General features: G+C 46.0%; 1 protein-coding gene across 2 annotated transcripts in view; it reads right to left on the reverse strand.

The window, feature by feature from the left end:
• LOC135391749 (kinesin-like protein KIF19) overlaps positions 1 to 19,803 on the reverse strand; it is a 106,817-nt gene that overhangs the window by 62,373 nt on the left and 24,641 nt on the right. The window lies entirely within an intron of this gene.

The raw sequence follows: 19,803 nt of genomic DNA on the forward strand, positions 1-19,803 counted from the left end.
TCTTAGCCGTTGACCGTCCTGCAGTAGCGAGAATTCCTATCCTTTGCGAGGACAGACTGCTCATTGCACCATGGCATCTTCTGTAGTTAACTTTTAATAGATCTCATTGTATGTGGCCTATAGAGCTCTGAGAGGATAATGGAAGGCACCCCGAATATCGTGCACATATTTATTATAACGGTGACAAAGGCGCAGACGTATGCTGCCCATGCTTGAATAAACGCATTCACTGTCTGATCGTTCACCTGAATATCTCGCTGCTCTGCTGCTTAACATTCGGTGGAGGTGCGGAGATCTACGACGACATATTCACACCCTTCTTGACACGCCTTCTCCACGCAACCGACAGTGATGCTTTGGGCATCGACGTCCCTGTCCCAACGGATCGATAGAGAAGGGATTCGACGGGACAGGATAATTAAGACAGCGAGAGATGACGACGACATGACAAAGGCCTACGACATGGCAGCAAGTTAATCAGCCTCGCCGACTACATGACGGCCTCAGCTTCAACGTCAACTCAAGTACCGGTTTGGGACGGTGTCTTCACCAGGGATCCATGTCCCGGCACTCCAGTGCGGTAGAGCAGCGACGATCCGCTTCATTCTACGTACACATCTTGAACCCCATCGTCGCCTTCACATCGACATCAGCGCCTTTCATCAGTAAGCTCCCCTAACAAGGATGTCAGGCCTCAAGTAGGGGATGTAATTGTAATGACGACGAAGGCACGTGCGTATTGGCAACACCACCTAGATAGAGAAAGCCTGCGCATTGCCTTCTCTCCCTCCTTCGCTACGTGAACATATAAAGTCAGAATTCGTCTGCTACTGAGATTCACCGTTCTGCGAATTCAAGAACCCGCATATGATTGCGGCTTACCCTGGGACCTGCAGACCTAAATATTTAGACAAAAAGTGCAAGACGCTTTCCAGAATATCACTTTTGAGAAAGATTGAGACCGTTTTGCGCCTCATTTCCAAATTTTCCCATTTAGTACGCGGATTCGTGATTTGGCTGGCACGTTCGTGATTGGCTGCGGCCGTTGAGAACACGATCCTGATTGGCGGACTCTTAATTGTTACGTCAAGTCGACGAGCGCGCAGGCTTTCTGTACCTTGGTGGTGTTGGTGCTGCTCGTGCTTGAATAAACGCATTTCTCGCCTCATGGTTCACTAGGTTGTCTCGCAGGTCTGCTGCTCAACAATATTTTTACCACGCGGTATAAACATACTATACCTTCAGGAATTGGCACGCAAAATATTTCCTCTGATAAAGGCGCATTTCCAAAGAAAATTACTTTACGAGAGGGCACGAGGCGGCGCACTCTCCCAGCTACTTCCCGCGTTTCGTGACGTCACATCATCCGAGCGCTTTTATTGGCTGCCGAGAATCGTCTGCTATTGGACGACGGACGTGACGTCACAGACGAGACGGCAATCGAGGAACGGAGCTTCTCTGACTCGCGAGATTAGAAGCTCTCTTGCACACCAGAATTGCGCGCTGCGCTCATAGATTTGCGAATGTGTATGGCAGGGCTTGTAATCCCAATGTCTACACTCTAAAAACAAAACTTTGGATATATGATAATTGGCAGAAAAAGGCGTACGCCTCCTACTCTCTTCGAATCACAAGCGATAGTCCTATCATACATGCCAATGGTTGGCGCTCTATGCGCGTTATGCGGTGAAGCTCTGTTTAAAAGATGTGATGAAGCTCTTTTTAGAGTGTAGTTCTCCCGACATATGTTGTGCAGTCCTTTAACTTGGCTATGAACGCCGTATGATTTAGAGTATAACAGATTTGAAGATACATAATATTTCCATAATAATATTAAGACACGATTACGACTTTTTTTTTCATATCCGTAGTCATTGCAAATATTTCACTTCAGGAAAACGAAGATTTGTTCTTGATTTGATTGTAATTTACCTTCGCCACTTCCTCCGAAAGCTTGCGCACACAGCCACACGGACACCCACACAATTAGCAAACCACGCCCAACCAAGATCCATCACTCCCAAAATCAGAACCATAGTCCCATAACTCTTACCAATCCCCACTCAGGCTAATACCTTACCAGCCATTAGGGAAGTGTGCCAATAAGATGGATCGAGGAGATCACCCCCCTCAACTAAGCCCCATGCCAATTACAGATACATGGGCGCAGCTATTCAGGTGGAACACACTGTTTGCACATGAACAAAAAATAAAAATAAAATAAAAGAGGAAGATAAAAGAAGAAAGGGCTTCAAGCTAGCGGGGCTGTCATCGATGTGGGTATTGCTATTCAATGAGGGATGGGCTCTCGTATCGATGCCATAGAAAGCAAACGCAAGTTACGACGAGGACGATAAGTTATGCAGGCCATTGACCGCGGTTCCGAAAGAGCGATTACGCATCGCTTAGCAATGCTTTTCTGGGTAAGCGGGTGTCAGTCTCTGTGTCACCCAGGTTGATGACGTGGCCTGAATAATTAAGTGGGGAAAAAAAGGTCTCGGGTAGGTACCGTAAGTTAGATCTCGCTTTTTTGCTTGTGTTTCGCGGTCTACGTCGTTTTTCGGAGTGCTTTTTTTTTAAATATGTGTGTCAGACAACGCGGCTGATTATGAATATAGTATGGCCGTAACTTTCTTCGTGATATGGTGGCGCACTTTTGGACTACACTCTTAAAAATAAACTTCACCGCATAGCACGCTCCTAGCCAACCACCATCTCAAATGATATCGTTATCTGCCCTGATTTGTTGAAAACGGGAGGCGTACGCCTTTTTTGTGACAATTATGAACAGCATAAGTGTCACAAAAAAGGCGTACGCCTCCCGTTTTCGACAAATCAGTGCAGATAACGATATCATTTGAGATGATGGTTAGCTACACTCTTAGAAATGAACTTCACCACATAGCACGCTCCTAGCCAACCCCATTCCGAATGACAACGTTCTCGCCCCAGATTTGTTGAAAACGGGAGGAGGAGCCTATTTTGTGCCGTGCATAATGGGCACAAAATAGGCCCCTCCTCCCGTTTTCAACAAATCAGGGGCGAGAACGTTGTCATTCGGGGTGATGGTTGGCTAGGAGCGTGCTATGTGGTGAAGTTCATTTTTAAGAGTGTACCTTGCATAAGAGAGCTACAGCCATCTTCCCTCGCGAAAATTTTATGCTAAATTTAGAGCTCTGTGACAGAAGATGAACTAAAGAACATTTTAGCAAGCGTGTGTTGGATGTCGCCTGGTAACATGTACCTCTTTCTTCATGATAGGCAAGCATGAGCGATGAACAAGACAAGTAAACAACACAACACGAAGACTTTTGAGCGTTCGTGTCGTGTTGCTTACGTGTCTTGCCCACCGCTCAGCGTTGCCTGTCATTGAGTTTATCCACCCGCAAGCCTGAGTCTACGCCATTCTATCTATACCTCTTTCTTCTCTTTTTCAGACTTTCACATTGTTCCTTTAGTTAAGTACACAGGAATCCAGCAGAAGGATTAATGAATTCGAAAGGGTCCACCCACTCAAAATGCTACTGTAGCTGGTAAAAATGCAACGTCTATTCAAGAAATAGGTGTAACGGCGGTGACTGAGGAAATTTGCCAATTGATTTGTGACTTATTACGCTGTGGCACACTTCTCTTAGTACGGCATGTGAAATGATAATGTAACATTACATCTCATTGCAGAAAAGTATGAATGCAGTAAAGCTAACCAGGTGTACTATAGCCGGATCATACACTATAAGCGGAGAAGGAAGTGCAAACATATGTCCCTCCCTTCGGCGTGCTACTGAGTGTCCTATCTGTTTCGATTCTGATCGTCAATATTGGGTGTTGCACGACACGTATTACACCAGTTCTAGGTTACGCCCATAATGTTTTTCTTTTCTCTCTCAGTCTCTCTCTCTATAAAGGTTGTGTTTGGTTATGCGCTTCATCGTTTTCAATATCAGTGCAAAAATGCAACATGACATATGCACGCGGCCACCCGTTTCGTGAAACGGCAGGCGTTGATCGATGGCGCCGTTCGCGTGTGTTGCGCTGTCGCACGCGCTAAGTCAACTGAATGGAAACAAGGTCGCCATTATACGTTAGGGGAGCAATCAAGTGACATTTAGCACAGCCCGAAACTGTGCTTCATCAGTCAAGCAGCCTATCTGGAGTGATTTTTGTCCTTTTTGGGACTAAATACACTTACAAATGAACTTCACCGCATAGCACGCTCCTAGCCGACCATAATCTCGAATGCTATCCTTATCTGCCCTGATCTGTCGAAAACGGGAGGCGTACTCATTTCTTATGCTGTTCATAATTGTCACTAACGAGGCGTAGGCCTCCGATTTTCAACGAATCAGTGCAATAACGGTATCATTCGGGATTATGGTTGGCTAGAAGCGTGCTATGCGGTAAAGTGCCCGTCAAAGGGTGAGGTTCATCCGCACAAACATTAGTCCCGGAAGAGAAAAAAAAAAGCACGGAAGTTTATGCGATTCTTTGGGACTATTTGCACTGCTGAGGAGCAAAATTCTGGACGAGGGGAATAAAATAGGGAGTACCTTCGATGCAGGGGACAAGGAGCTAGAATTTCTCCCTAACATACCTTCGTTTATTCCTTAGTAGTGTGCACAAAATTGTCATTGCGTGTCTTGCGGGTGCGGAACTGAATTTTGGGAAACGGTCTCGAAAATAAGCCATGAGCGCTGCAGCGAGACCTTGAACGCCCGGCCCGATCTCTTGGCGTGACGCAATACGGTCCGTGTGACGTAGCATCACCGCAGCGAGCAACCGCGACGTCTCATCTGCCACTGAAAATTCGTCGGAGATGGACAAGGCGCGGCGCCGCTACATGCAGCGGACGCTCTACGTCAATGAGTGCCGTCAGTGGCACTCTTTCACTAACGGGTCTGTGAATGAGGAGAGGGATTTTTAGAGGGTACGCAGGTCAAGAGATCGGGTGGTACAGGTCACCTATCGGTACGTATCACCGATCATCGGTTTCGTGCAACACCGGATATTTATTTATTTATTACGGGAAAACCTACAGCGTCATCATGTGGCATTACATATGGGATCGAGAGGGGACACCATACAACACATTACAACAAAGAAAACAATATAAAATATGCACAGTACAAATCAGTGAGCAATACAAAAGAGAGCAATAAGATTAGACAGATTCAAGTATCACTATAGGAATACACGGATGACAACCTGTTAGTAAATATCGCGCTAGTCCTTGAGAGAACAAAGTCCGGAGCAAGGCTGTTCCACACGGGGATAGTTCGGACAAAAAATGAATTTTTGAAGGCACCTAGGTGAGAACGATATGGCTCAACTTTGCATTACTGATCAAGGCGATCAGAGATAAAAACAGGAGCCACAAGCTACTTCTTATATGACGTCTTGCGCAACTCCCTGAAAGCAAAATAAAAAAAGGAAGATTCGCTCTTCCTGTAGCCACCTTACAGCAGTCACGATGGCTGTAGATGGAACTCCCCACTAATTATCATTCAAATAAAGAAGTTGTTGCCAATCACCGCATAAGAAATCGCTATGCCTCAGCGCTATCACGCTGCGTCTGCTGCGCTATTGCTTTCATACTGCACATGCCGCCGATTTCGAAGTGGTTGTGATAATTAATAACTAACTATACTAACTAAGTGATAGCTGACTAATTTTTCTTCGAAAGAGGCAACATGTAATTCAAAGTTCTCGCCCACGAAAGCAATTCTTTCAACAATGACTTAGTTTCATCCAGGCAAAATTTCACGATTATCTTCAAAATCATTGCTAGGAAATGCTCATTCTGTATATCTTTTCAGGTACGAGTTCCTCTTTTATTCTGCATGTTGCGCCCCCTGACCCTATAGGCACAAACAGAGTGACGACACTAACATTTTGATGACTTTCTTTCTTCAACAAATATTTGAGTGTTCGCGTACTATTTGTCACTTAAAGCTTTGTGACCTTATAAGCTCTTCAGTTAGAATGTCAAGCATTTCGTTCAATCATTGAATTTCACATCGATTTCATGTTGCATATCGGGACCGCCTAAAGCCAGGCAAACAATCGAATAACATTGCTAGTCACACGTATACGTATGCAGCCAGTGGCGTAGCCAGGGGGCGGTTTTGGGTGCTACCCTCACCCCCCGGCCCCCAGAAGTCGTACATGTCGTAGTGCATTTGGGAGAGGGAAAACGAAGGTGAAATCCTCTCCCTTCAGAAATATTTTTCTGGCTACGCTATACAGCGTTCAGCGATGTATGAGTTACTGAGCACAATTACTGTGCTACGCTAATCTATACTACATCAATATGCAGATGCATCCATCTATACTATAAGTCGTGAAAGAACTGAGACGGTGGTATTGATTTTAGATTGTCATAATCTCGGGTCAGTGACTAGGCTAGAAAGAAGAAGTACAGTTTAATGGTGCAAAGCATAGCAGGTTCTGTTAGGCATGCACACACCGTCACACTTCGATTTTCCAATAAAGTTACGAAACAACCGCAAATGGGGCTGGTGATTGTTCAGTATGCGCATTTCATTGACATTCGCATCTGTTCGCAAAGTGTTCTACACAAAAACGCACAGTGGAAGTGCTGCCGTCAGTGTGGGCAACCGAGCACTTTTTAATAGGTAACGGACGCGAACGGTTAAACAAATGTTCGCGGCTTGATTGTCTCACTTTGTAACACGTCCTAGATTCTCCTTGCTATACAGGGTGTCCAGGCAAAGTGTGAACATATTTTTTAAATGTGCATATATATCACTTTTTCCTAGATGAAATCAACTGCAATATAGCGTATGCTGAAGGGCACTCCTTAGGAAGGCATTAGCAAATTCCTAAGGCAATGTCTTAATTAACTTTCAATAATTAAACTTCTAATTATAACAGCTACGAAGTTGTCCCAATGAGAACATCTGTTCCTTTCGGTCACCTGATATCGTAGCCGTTTTCAGAATAAAAATCCGTTCCGTAGATCGTCCGCAAAAAATTCGTGAAGGAACACCGTTTTTCTTCTTTATTTTGTTCATTGCGCATCTTCGGAGACGCGTATTTCCCTCATCCCCAATGTGAGAGGGTGAAGGAGCACAGTGCCGCCTCATGCGTCGAAGGTGAGCTTTAACTTGCGGAAAGAAAACAAAAACAAATATATCGGGTGACTCTATCGGAGCTGCCCTTATCTTGTGTTGCATTTTCTGTTTTCTTTTAATCTTTTCCCAGGACGCAAGAGGCGATAGTGTGCTCTTTCCCCCTCTCACATTGGGGATGAAGGAAATACGTAGGTTCATAGCTTTTATAATTAAAAAGTTAATTATTGCAAGTTAATTAAGACATTGTCTTAGGAGTTTGCTAATGCCCTCCTAAGGCGTGCCCTTCAGCATATGCTATATTGCAATTGATTTCATTTCGGAAAAAGTGATATATATATATTTCAGAAATATGTTCAAGTTCATGTATGTATGTACTTAGCTTGGACACCCTGTATAACAACAACAACAACTTTATTTTCGGCCTTGGAGAGTGGGGAGTTTCATCGCAACAGGCGATACTCTACCCCAGTGCTTGGTGGAATGGGGGGAATAAAATAACGAGCCCCTTTACAATAACGATCGAAGTCCGATGGTGTCCAGAAATGTCAGAAGAGCTTTGAGCGCAGAGCGTTGCTGGGCTGGATTGGGCCAGGGACCAAGCAATTTCGGTAGGGAGAAAGGGCGAGAGTCCAGCTGACGAAGAGACTCGGAGAGTGTGATTCGGGAAGGTTCGTAGTGAGGGCAATGAAGAAGAATGTGCTCCAGATCCTCAAGAGCACCACAGTGGCAACAGGTGGGAGAATCAATTTGTCTCAAGCGGTAACGCCACTGAGCTGTAAAGGCCACATCGAGGCGCATGCGGTGGATTAATGCAGCATCCTGACGAGATGTGTTTCGTGGCATGCGGAAAGCGAGCATGGGATCAACTCTGTTCAACATAGAGGGGGGAAGAATGTCGGTTGTCCGTTGGCGGGAAGCCAGGGGTGTCACTAGACGTCGCAGAATTGAACGGCGGTCTCCTCTGAGCAGAACAATGATGCGCAGCTACCCAGGGCCGACGAGCCGCAAACACGGCGAAACACGTGTCCTCTGGTGCTGTCGCATCGTTCAATGAGTATCTGTTTCTCTACGTGCAGCCATAGAAGCCATTTTAATCTGTAAGTTTGAATTTCAAACACGTCTAGCATCATTTACTTATTTTTTTAATGGCTTTCCCCCCCTTTATATATATATATATATATATATATATAACTAAAGCGGTATTGCAGAGACTTTCCCTGTGAAGCAGTTCAAATGCTTTTCAAATGCAGTTCAAATGTCTCAATGCACATATATGTTACCGACATAGCGACTAACCCGGTACTGGCTTACTGCAATGTCCTCGCCCTCTCGGAGAACTGGACCAACCTACCGCGAAATATGGAATGCTTGTGATGCGTTTCTCATGCCAGGAGAGAAGAAAACCGAAGTGCCGGCGCAGCCATCAACTCGCGAAATGACGAAACTGTCTTAGTGGCCAAGATAGTCACTTTCAAAGTAGAACAAGCTAGAACATCCTGCATCCTATAGCTTAGCCTGCGTGATGTTTTGGAAGGTGCGGTCAGTATGCTCGGATGTGGTTGTCCGATGCACCCAGGGTAGGGGAAGAAGGAAAGGTAAAAGAATGAGGGTAAAGGTGTTCACGCACTCTAAGAAAAAAAGGTAGGATTTCCTACCCAAGGTTGCAGCAGGACCGTACTTCTACCATTTCGTGCCAATCCACACCCGACATCTCCCCCGCGACATCTCCCCCGCATCCCTTTCCCTTGTTCCTCTCTCTCAGGTAAGAGAAAATGGTAGAACTTCCTACCCAAGCTGGTAGAACGACAGTTTCTACTCTGTAGTTTGTTTCTACTCTGCAGTTATACCCAAAAGGTAAAACTGGTTAGAGTAGAAATGTGGCTGCAATGCAGTTCTACCGAAATGGGTAGGATTTCTTAGAGTGCGGTACAGGATAGGGAGTCGGGTAGTCGCGGAGAACTACCCACCACACACACACACACACACACACAAGTAAGAAACACGGACTTTAGTGGGATGCTCTTTTTGTCACGGTAACCGCCAGGGTGACTGGAGGGTTACCCTAGCTATGCGTCCTGGAAGTGGACTGCAAGTATTATACCCTGTCACACGGGCACTCTTCAATGGTCATTGAAATCAATGGCAGTTGAACATGCGCTTAGCGCCACCAAGCGCGTAACGTGCCAACTTCTCAAACAGCATTGGATCCAGTGTTCCCTGGCAGATTGACACGCTACGCGCTTGGTGGCGCTACGCGTTGGTTTCAATGATCATTAAGGAATGCAAGGACGCCCCTTACCCTCATCGTGCAGGACATTGCACCGGGATCCTCTAAAGACAAGACCAAGAGGTTCCCTTCAAGCTAAACTATTCAATTACTCTACAAGCAACACCTTCGTAGAAAACCTGAATGAACACAACATGTTCATGATTGCCATGGGAAACTTCAATAGAGCAGTCCGCAGTCATCATGAGGGAAAGTCTTCGATTTGCATCTAGCCAGTGATGATAAAATTCCCACAACCGGTACGGGAAACGCTACAGATTGTGCCTTCGTCAGGGGCAGGGGCACAAGCTAGTGGTTGCCATGTACGTCAGCTACATCAGTCTCAACGGGCCTCTACTGCCCACCGTCGGAGAATGCCAGCGATAAGCTCATAAATGCTATCGTATTTCATTGACAATCTACACAGCGATTCCTGCCGTAATTTTCTTCCGCCGCACCTTCCATTAACTTGATAGAAATTGATAACTTGATTAACTTGATAGAGAACAGAGCTCAGCCGACAATTTGCGCGCCTCGAAAAAGCTATTGCCAAAGTAGTAGGGAACGTATTTTGCAATGCAATGAGGTAAATCCGACGTGCGCTTTCTGTTTCTGTCAAAAAGCAACAAAACAAAACTGAGGGTAATTTGGCAAATTTCGGAGATCAATTCAGAAAATTCAGTTTCTCGAGACTTAAATTGGATAAATGCGCTCAGAAGCAATGGCAACGGTTTGTGCCCTTGTCAAGCGGCATTATCACCGCTTTTTGGCCAAATTCCCCTTAAAAACGTTATTTTGTGTTACAGTTGACAATAAATCATTTGATTTCATTTGATTTGAAAAATATTCCCCAAGATAAATAGCTTTGGTCCCATAATGTTACGACAAGTAGATTTTAGATTTTACAACAAGTAGAAGAGTTTTTATCATGTTAGGTGAAACAACCTGTGTATGTGTTCGATATACAGGGTGCCGTTTTTTAGGCGATATAGATTTCTCATTAAAAAAAAAAACTATAAGGGCTATAGACATGCTGTTTTCACTTCTATCATCTCTGGGCGGAAGCGTACGTTGTTGGCCACATGTTGCTCGACCGTCAAATGATTAATTCCCTAAAAATCGTAAAATAACTTTTTAATTGTAAAAGCTACGAAGTTGTCCCAATGAGAACATCTGTTGCTTTCGGTGACCTGAAATCGTAGCCGTTTTCAGAACAAAAATCCGTTCTGTAGATCGTCCGCAAAAAATTCGTGAAGGAACGCAATTTTTTTCCTTATTTTGTTCATTGCGCATCTTCGAAGACCCGTCTTTCCTTTGCCTCCAATGTGAGAGAGTGAAAGAGCACACTGTCGCCTCTTGCGTCATGGAAAAAGATTAACAGCAAATGCAACGCAAGATAAGGGCAATTCCGATAGCGTCACCAGATAAATGTGTTTTTGTTTTGTTTCCGCAAGTTAAAGCTCATCTTCGACGCATGAGGCGGCACTGTGGCGGCATCTTCGACGCATGGGGCTCCTTCACCATCTCACATTGGGGGTGAAGGAAAGACTCGTCTACGAAGATGCGCAATGAACAAAATAAAGAAAGAATGGTGTTCCTTCACGGTTTTTTGCGGACGATCTACCGAACCGATTTTCGTTCTGAAAACGGCTACGATTTCAGGTCACCGAAAGCAACAGATGTTCTCATTGGGACAACTTCGTAGCTTTTATAATTAAAAAGTTAATTAACGATTTTTAGGTAATTAGTCATTTGACGGTCGAGCGACACATGGCCAAGAACGTCCGCCGGCCCAGAGATGATAGAAGTGAAACCAGCATGTCTATAGGCCTTATAGTTTATTTTAATGAAAAATCTGTATCGCCTTAAGAAAGACACCCTGTATATATGTATATGTGCATGTATATGTACGTATATGTGTTCGTATATGGTGCCTTCCGTGCTTCTTCTTCTTTTTTTTTTGTATTGTTGACTGATTAGATGAGTCACAAAATTAGTGCGCCCATCTTCCTTATCGTTTGAGCCTACCACTCCCTATATCCTTAATTTACTGATTCGTTTCCTTTTAACCAACCAAGTCAACAACTGAGGCCAGTTCTAAAACTCTGCCCCATGGCTTTTGCACTTGAGTGTAACGCTGTATCGTGTGCTCCAGAAGAACGCCAACACTCCTGTGCTTTACAATTTACTCACTCCAAGTTTCCGACAGATACCCTCCCTGTGTTGCGGCGTGAGTAAACTTCTACTGAAACTACTACAGCCCTCCTTCCGTCATTACCCAAGCGTCCATGCCTGATCGCACTATCGCAGTACAAATTGTCCCCGATATGAGGACGAACGGTTGACAAAGCACAAAGAGCTGTATCGGAAAAGGGATCAGTTCTCTTTGTTAAGAAATGAAACGTAACACAATGTGATGTTCACGTTGCTTGGACTTGTTAAGAGGCGGCGCAGCAACAAGAACGGCTTTCTTCTCTTCTTAGAGAGCTACCAAATCAATGTGACAAGGCAGCCTTTGAAGACGAAGGTCACCCGTTGCTATAGTGACAAGAAGAAAAACCATCACAGTTCCTCGTGCGGTAAACACGACCCCATGCGGCGGATGACGTCGTCGTGGCTTCGATGTCAATTTGATGCTGCTGTTTTGTGTGTTCGGAGCGGTCTGTCTGCCCGGTTTGGCATTGCTTACGACATAAACGGTATTGCATTGGGCAGCCGTTGGAGGGCCGGTATTTGGACAGAACTTGGATTGTCGGTATCGTTTTGAACCAAATAGTAGTAAGGGGAATTTATTAATGACGTACGGTCTTCAGGCAACTGGTAAACAAAAGGAAACACGCACGGGGGGGGGGGGGGGGGGGGGTGAGAACACTGCATTCCCCTTAATAACTGCGCTCGGCAACGAGCAAGACGTGCACGAGTTGATTTCGAATGAACGGTACTAGATAGCACATTCGTAGTTACACGAATTGGTGTTTGCGATCCGAGTGCTAAACGAAAGCAAAAATGAACCTTTATGAATATCATGAAGGTTATGATCCTTATGAAGTGCATCGCATGAAATTCATATGGAATGATGATTCAAGGTTCAGAGTCACGCTATTTGTGCATCGCTAAATGTGTGTCAGTTGGCAAATTCTGCAGCTAGACAAAGTAACGTTAGGGTTCGAGTATCGTTGTATTCGGACAGTGTATGAAGAAGCCTCACTCGGAGGTTATCGGCAAAGTTGTGCATAGTGGTTTGTGTTACACTGTCGTATTATGACCTAAAGGTAAAGCCGCCAAAAACCAACGCGTCATTCTGCACCTGACACACATTATAAGGGAGTAATCAAAGCATCGTTATAAGCGGACTTCGCTCTATTCTAAGAAAGCGCCCAGAGGGAAGTGGCAGGATTTTTTTGCTGGAAAGATAAGATCCGAAGTTGAGAGAGCAAGGCGAAGGTCCGTGTCATTTTGCGCTCACGTGCTTCGCCATGTAAATATCGATTACAGATATCGGACGCACAGTGTGTGCATTTCGGCAGTCCGCAGATGAGAAAAAAGCACGCGACATTTTCATTTCTCTTAACAAGAAAGCTCTCTTCTGCAGACCTTGACACATAAATATGCATCATATGTGGACTCGTCCGAAATAGGAATCGTCGTAGCGAGCACCGTTTGTGGGAGCCTTATATTTCGTAGTAATGGGAGCACACCCTGTGACATTGCGTCCGTGGCCCAATCCATCAGGAGCCTGGAGGTCAGGAGACGGACAGAGAATGTCCCTAATCACCAGGAAATCGAAATGTCATTGATCTAAAGGGTGTACATTGTCATCGGGTAGGGGAGCTACCTGTAATAATAAACCAGGTGATAAACCCGTGATAATAAACACGTGATCTGATGACGCGTTCTTGGATTCACCCTTGCGTTCCAATTCTGTTACAGTGCCTCTCCACCGGTACTCTGGAACTTTGAGCGCACTGCGATATTTCGGCAGATGATACAAAACTGTGTGGGAAATGCACATCCTTTACCGCATGTCGTGGCTTATTTTTGAGAAAGAGCACGACATCCAGTTCGAAACACGCGGTGGTTGTCACGTTCTCTTGCCTATAATATGATGTCATAGTAGGATGGGCATGAAAAGCCAATAAAGGGACTATAAAGCGTCCCGAACGCCCCATAAAATATGTTGGCTCAACACGGTCATTCCTGTCGAGAAACGTAATTGTACAGCATAAATTTTTATTACTAAAGTGCGCGACTTTTTTAGCGGCGGTAAAACGTACACCGGTACACACGCCTCCTGACATTTAGTATAGTACCTTCTTCCGTTGTCTTCTTTGCCACAAGAGTTTACTATATAGAATCGCAAGCCTCGACACTTTGCACAGTCACTTTCTCCACCATCCTCTTCACGGTGTGGCTGCCCTCGGTGGCTTTGTCATTAGCGTGCCCGTTTGCTGGTCCCAAGATCGCGGGTTCAAACCCGGCCAAGGACGGTGGCAACTTGGTGGAAGGGAACAAGTTGCTCAGACACGTCGTCTTCCGCGAGGGACGTTAAATGTGGTGTGCCCTGTGTCGAGATTTCGGCGCACGTCAAAAAACCCTCAGGTAGGCAAAATTAATCCACAGACCCGACCACTGTGGCGTCGCTCATGATCGCAGTTGTCTCGCGACGTAAAACCCCAAATTATTATTATTATTATTTGACGGAGTGACAAAAAAATCCTCCTCAGCGCTAAAATTACTTGACTGCCAGACGACGTCCCGACGAGCATGCCAGTGAAGCCTTATTTAAAACCACAGTATAAACAGGGAGTGACTTTTTCGGGTAAAACCCGATTCCGCCCGGTTATTCCCCCTCCGAACTGACCTCCGAATTACAGTCTTCTTACAGGAATTCTCCCCGAATTACAGTCACTATGAAATCCTCAAGTGACGTTTCCACTGAAGACGAACACAGGTCGCCACGGGTAACACATGTAAGAATGGGTCACTTGCGTTCCCAGCAATACACCCATGTGTGTCAACACTGCCTATGTTTTCGAGGATTACAGGTGGAAGGTCACGATCCCGCAAAGAACAACAACAAAAAACAAAACAAAAAAGAGAGATTAGGAAAGGACTTCATAGACACGCGGAGAAACAAAAACACCCGATAACACGCGAAGGCACAATTATCGCCCGATTTTTACCCCCCGAATCTAAGAAAGGCCATTTAAGTCGAAAAAGTCACTCCCTAAGTATAAATGGAGGAGGACGGGTTTCGCATATTCCACGAGTACTTGGAAGGTGAGCCATTCAAGATCTGCATTTCGGAACTGTTCACTACGGAGGAAACCTGGTGGCACATCGAGGGTAATAATGAAGGCGACAGTTAGTACCATGAGAGGGGACCCATTCTTCCCTTTCATTCAACGCAAGAAAGGTGGTACTGAAAAGGGATCACAATTTGGAGGGAAAAGAAAAAGAACGGGAAGGAGTTACGCACCATACCTGTGCTCCACAACATCTTTTCACCCAGATTCGACGAACCATTCGCAGCCCGTCTCCTCAGGACGCCGCAAGAGCGGCTTGAAGCCAATATTGGAACAAATCAATCAACTGCAAAGTAGCCATGACCATAGTCACCGCGTGCATGGATAAAATGATATGCTACTGAACGGAATACCATCATATCTTTCGTTCCAGAACTGGGTGCGGGGATCTGGATCACCAGGAGAAAACAATAACGTTGGCACAGTACTCATCCCAACAGAGCGCACGCCTGCTCCTATGAGACTCACCATACGCGGGAAGCAGGGATGTCGACCCAAGGCTCACTGGATCATCTTCGTGCGCTGATCTCCGCTGCACGTTTTGTGGCCGCCATCCTCTATATAGGAGCAGGGTGGGTTCGCACCGCAACTTATCATAAACTGGGAGTTGTTTACGAAATCTGACTGGAGTAAAAACTAATGTCACCGTGAATCATCCTCAGGCCATCCCTGCATGCATAACTAAGAGATGTTGCGCCACGAAGAAGAAATCACGCTTCGGTGGAAGCGACGGTTATTTAATGACTTACTCTTGGAAAGAAGGGAGAGAAAGATGAACGTGTGAATGATGTAATAGTAAAGAACGACATGTAATATGTTCTCCCTTTCCAAACTGCTCTCTTATTCTTACACCGACTCATGCGACGAAGCAGAAGAAGATAAAAGAAGACGAAGATGAGTTTGAGTTTGAATATGTATATAAAAAGACGAAGGTTAGAGGGTTATATACCTCCCTACGCGGCGCTCAAGAGCCCCAAGAAGGGCGAAGGAGGATAAATCATGGATAAACATCCGTAGCGCCATTCAAAAACGAGGTGGCTCCACGCTACCGCGACCTCTCTGCAGCTGCTGCCGTTATTCATTTTCCACGACGGATGGCTTTCTGCTATTCAGTTAGACGATCATCTTCTGGGTTCCTTTCACTCACAACAGGTTACCCGAGGCAAAGAACACTTGCTTAACGGTATCTATCATCAGCCACGTCATACTTCAACTGCGTTCCGATACTTCGACGCCGGTGTGGCATCTTCCACCGTGGAAGCGACCATGGCACTTCGCTTCCGCTATAAAGCTCACATAATCCTTTGGTTTGCCCAGGTAGAAGCCCAGTTCGCCTTGCGCAACCTTCCTTCTCAAATAACCAAGTACGGTTACGTCATAGGGGCCTTTCCCGCTGATGCAGTTGCAGAGAATCGCGACATCCATACTTCACTCTCCACCCGATGCTCCGTATACGATACTTTGAAGTGCGATCGTGGACCGTTTACACGGTGTGTTTTTGTGTGTACATACATGCGTAGACTGTTTTACCCGGTGGCCCGAGGCTTACCGCAATTTCCGATATCACGGTCCCTATCCTTTGCGAAGTTTTCTTGCGCGCATAGGTATCACGGTTTGGCGCCTCAACCATTATCACAACCTACCTTGGCAGGTAGTCGACGTTCCGATTATTCGCTGATGCCTGCAGCTTTCTGGGAACCCATCACCGCCTGACCCCAGCATATATCATCCATGCTCTAATGATATGGTTCAGCGCCTGCACTTGCCTTTTGCCACTTTGATGCCACCGCCTAAACCCGTGACTTCGCTACACGAAGCATCTTCGTTCACCCTGATCTGACTTCGGGACTCGCGACTTCATAAGACGCGACGGACTCCGCAAGCCGCTACAACGACCATACCTCGTCGAGAGCGGAAGAGACAAAACCTTCATCGTTCGTGTCAACGGCCGTCCCGACATTCTGTCTCCCGACCGTTTAAAGCTAGCGTACGTCGATTTATTCGACCAGTCGGAGCCCATTAAGGCCATGTCAGTGACACCTATCACACTCCGTGAGCCACCTCATCGTGTGAAACGCTCTGTCCGCTGGCCACCAACAGATCCCATCGTCCAGTGCATTTGACTCTTCTGTGTGTGTGGAAACGCATCTTTGCCTTCCTGTGTTACTGTAAACGGAATTTTTTAAGGTGGGAGTGGTGGGTCTACTGTAGCGCCATTCAAAAACAATGTGGCTTCGCGCAAGCGCGAGCTCTCCGCGCCGCCTCCGATTACTCCTTTGCCACGACAGATAGCGTTCAGATATCAGAAAGACTACCATTCTAGCTTGTGGCATGAGCGTAGCCAGGGAGGGCTTAGAGGGTCCAAACCCACGAATTCGTATCCTTGGTAGTGCATTTGGGACAGGGAAACAAGGGGGGAAATCCTCCTCCCTCATGTAAAGCCACCGTAGTGCACCCACCGAAACATCTTTCTGGCTACCGTCCTGGCTCGCGGGTCCTGTTCCTTTCACTGACATCATATATTCCACGTACAGCAACAGAGCTCCGGCTTATTGCTTTTTGCATGTAATCACTAGATATATTTCAGATTCAACGATAACTTATTTCATTACCGCTACATTCGAATAAAAAAAAAAAGCTGCGATGTTATCCCATACCCTTCCCAAGGGGGTAGGAGGCATCTGCGTACTACACACCGCTGATAATATGCTTAAGTAGTCCAACAACAACTCAATACCCATATCTGAAACGATCACACTCTAAAGTGCAAATACCGTAATAGCCCACGACACGACATTGCAAACAGCACCGTGACCCGAGTACGACGAGTAAACTGCGAAAGGGTCCAATCAATTCGGCTCCATTTCTATGGCTTTGCCGCACAGCATAAAACATTGGTCGCATGGAATGTCGGACACGAAGTCTCGTAGTGCTTCTTGTCCCATGTTTTATGTCCCTCGACCACAGTTTGTGGGCTAGAGTGTCAGATAATCAGCCCTTCTACTCGTCGGAGGAGGGGACGTGTGACAACAAGAGAAGGACGTGCCATCATCGATTCTACGAGGAAACTCCCTTTCAGGTCACGGAAACTATTACCGATATGCGAAGCAAAGAATAGCAAGAGAACAGTCGCTTGTCTTAGCCCACTTTCCATGGATGCGTCACGTAGAAAGAATATGGGAGGCTGATGTCGATGACGCTGACATTTTGTACAGCTGTAGCTCGCGTCGGCAGCTTTCATACTAAGGATTTGTGACCACCAATAGAAGATACACAGCCCCGTAATATTGAGCAGTGTGGAATATCAAGCACGTGAACTGCGTTTATACGGGGGACGTGTGACGGGTCAAATGCTCAGAAATGTGCGACAGCTGCAACGACCGCTGCAGCTTCTATATTGCTTGTCATGGTTTTAATAATAATAATAATTCGGGGTTTCACGTCCAGAGACAACATGAGCGACGCCACAGTGGTCGGATCTGTGGACTAATTTTGCCCAGGGTTCCTTAACGTGCCCCGAAATTTCAGCACACGGCTGACCATATTTAAAGTCCCCCACAGAAGACGACGTGTCTGAGCAACTTGTACCTTCCCACCAAGTTGCCACCGTCCTCGGTCAGGTTTGAACACGCCAACTTGGGATCAAGAGGCGGACATGTTACCTACTGAGTAACCGAGGCTGGCTTCATTGTTTTGTGTCTTCTAGCACGGTGTACAGGGTGTTACCCTACAAAACTTTATCCGGCAATGCTAGACAATTACTTATGGCGTCTTCAACTGCATGGTTGCTTCCAATAGCTCCAGAGCGCTATGGAGTGACGTTTCATCTTCGACTGGTTGAAACAGAGCACTCTCACTGCATTCAACTGGTTCATTCGGAGTTCTGGTTCGACTTATAAGCCACGTAAGTCTAACCATAGTTAAGAGCGACGATACGTTATGAGAAGAGAACAACAAAAGGGTATTTGACTAGATCAGAAGTGTTCGACGAAAAGTGTTTGAGAAAGCAAGCTGTCAAATCGAAGATCAGCATCATGACGTCAGCCACTTAAAAGGACCCCTTATCTTGTCTTTCTACTAAAACTCTCTAATAGCTGCGCATTGCTCTTATTGCAAGCATTTCTTTCTCTTCAGGAAAAGTGCAACGTTATAAAGACGTACGATGCAATTTATTTCTGACAGCAACAAAGCACGTAATGGCCTTTTTTTAGCGTTGTTTAGGGCAGCGCACATAGTTCAATCTCAAACGCTTCCCCCAGACACAAGGAAAGGAGGAAAGGCTGCTAAAACCCAATATCACTCTCCCTATTTCGCATTATTTCTTACTGTGGACTTTTTTGCGAGCATCGTAAACGAGGTTCGCGTCGGTTTTACCCGTGAGCTGTTCCGCTCCACCCAGGTTACCCTCTTTTTCGCTCACCGAGAGCGTGTCCATCGATGAGACGACCGGAATACGTGACACTCTCTCGCGGGCCACGGTGCCGCACTTTGCTCGGCTTTACAACTTTTGCGGTGATGACCCGTATTTGTTGAGGCCGTGTCTTTGGGGACGTCACGCTCCATCGAGCTTACGCTCTTACGTGACGCATAAACGTCCATTACGACAGCTAATGTCGAGCATAAATTTACGAAAATTAAATAATAATAATAATAAAGAGAGGTGCAGTCGCTAGTAATAAGGGAATGAACTGAAACAGGTATAGGTCAGATGTGTGGACAGACGGAGAAAGGCTGTGCGTGTCTCTGAATCCCGTATCTTCTCTCAGCCACGGCACAACACAAGGCGACTGCAATGACGCAAAGGAGTACGGACTCCCGTTTGCTCGTTTTGTAATCAGCTCATATTATATGAGCGCGAAACATGCACTTTTGTCCCTCATATCAGTGTCGGCATCTCGCATAGTAAGCTCCGACTTGCGAGAAGGTGTAGACCATGTTTTGTTGATTGGCAGCAGACTAAACGAATGCACGGGGAATACGTTGACAGTGTTCTTACCCTTCCCGTACGGTGATTCATTACGCTGACGTTCCCACCTGCCACGACGTCACGATGCGAGTGCGGACGCAGAGAGACGTCGGAAGCAGCACTTTTTCTCTCTCTCCCTCTAAAACGGTTTTTCTGCTCTTCCTGGTTCAAGCG

This window comes from Ornithodoros turicata, chromosome 4, assembly GCF_037126465.1.
Source record: "Ornithodoros turicata isolate Travis chromosome 4, ASM3712646v1, whole genome shotgun sequence".
In the NCBI taxonomy this organism is placed as follows: Eukaryota; Metazoa; Arthropoda; class Arachnida; order Ixodida; family Argasidae; genus Ornithodoros; species Ornithodoros turicata.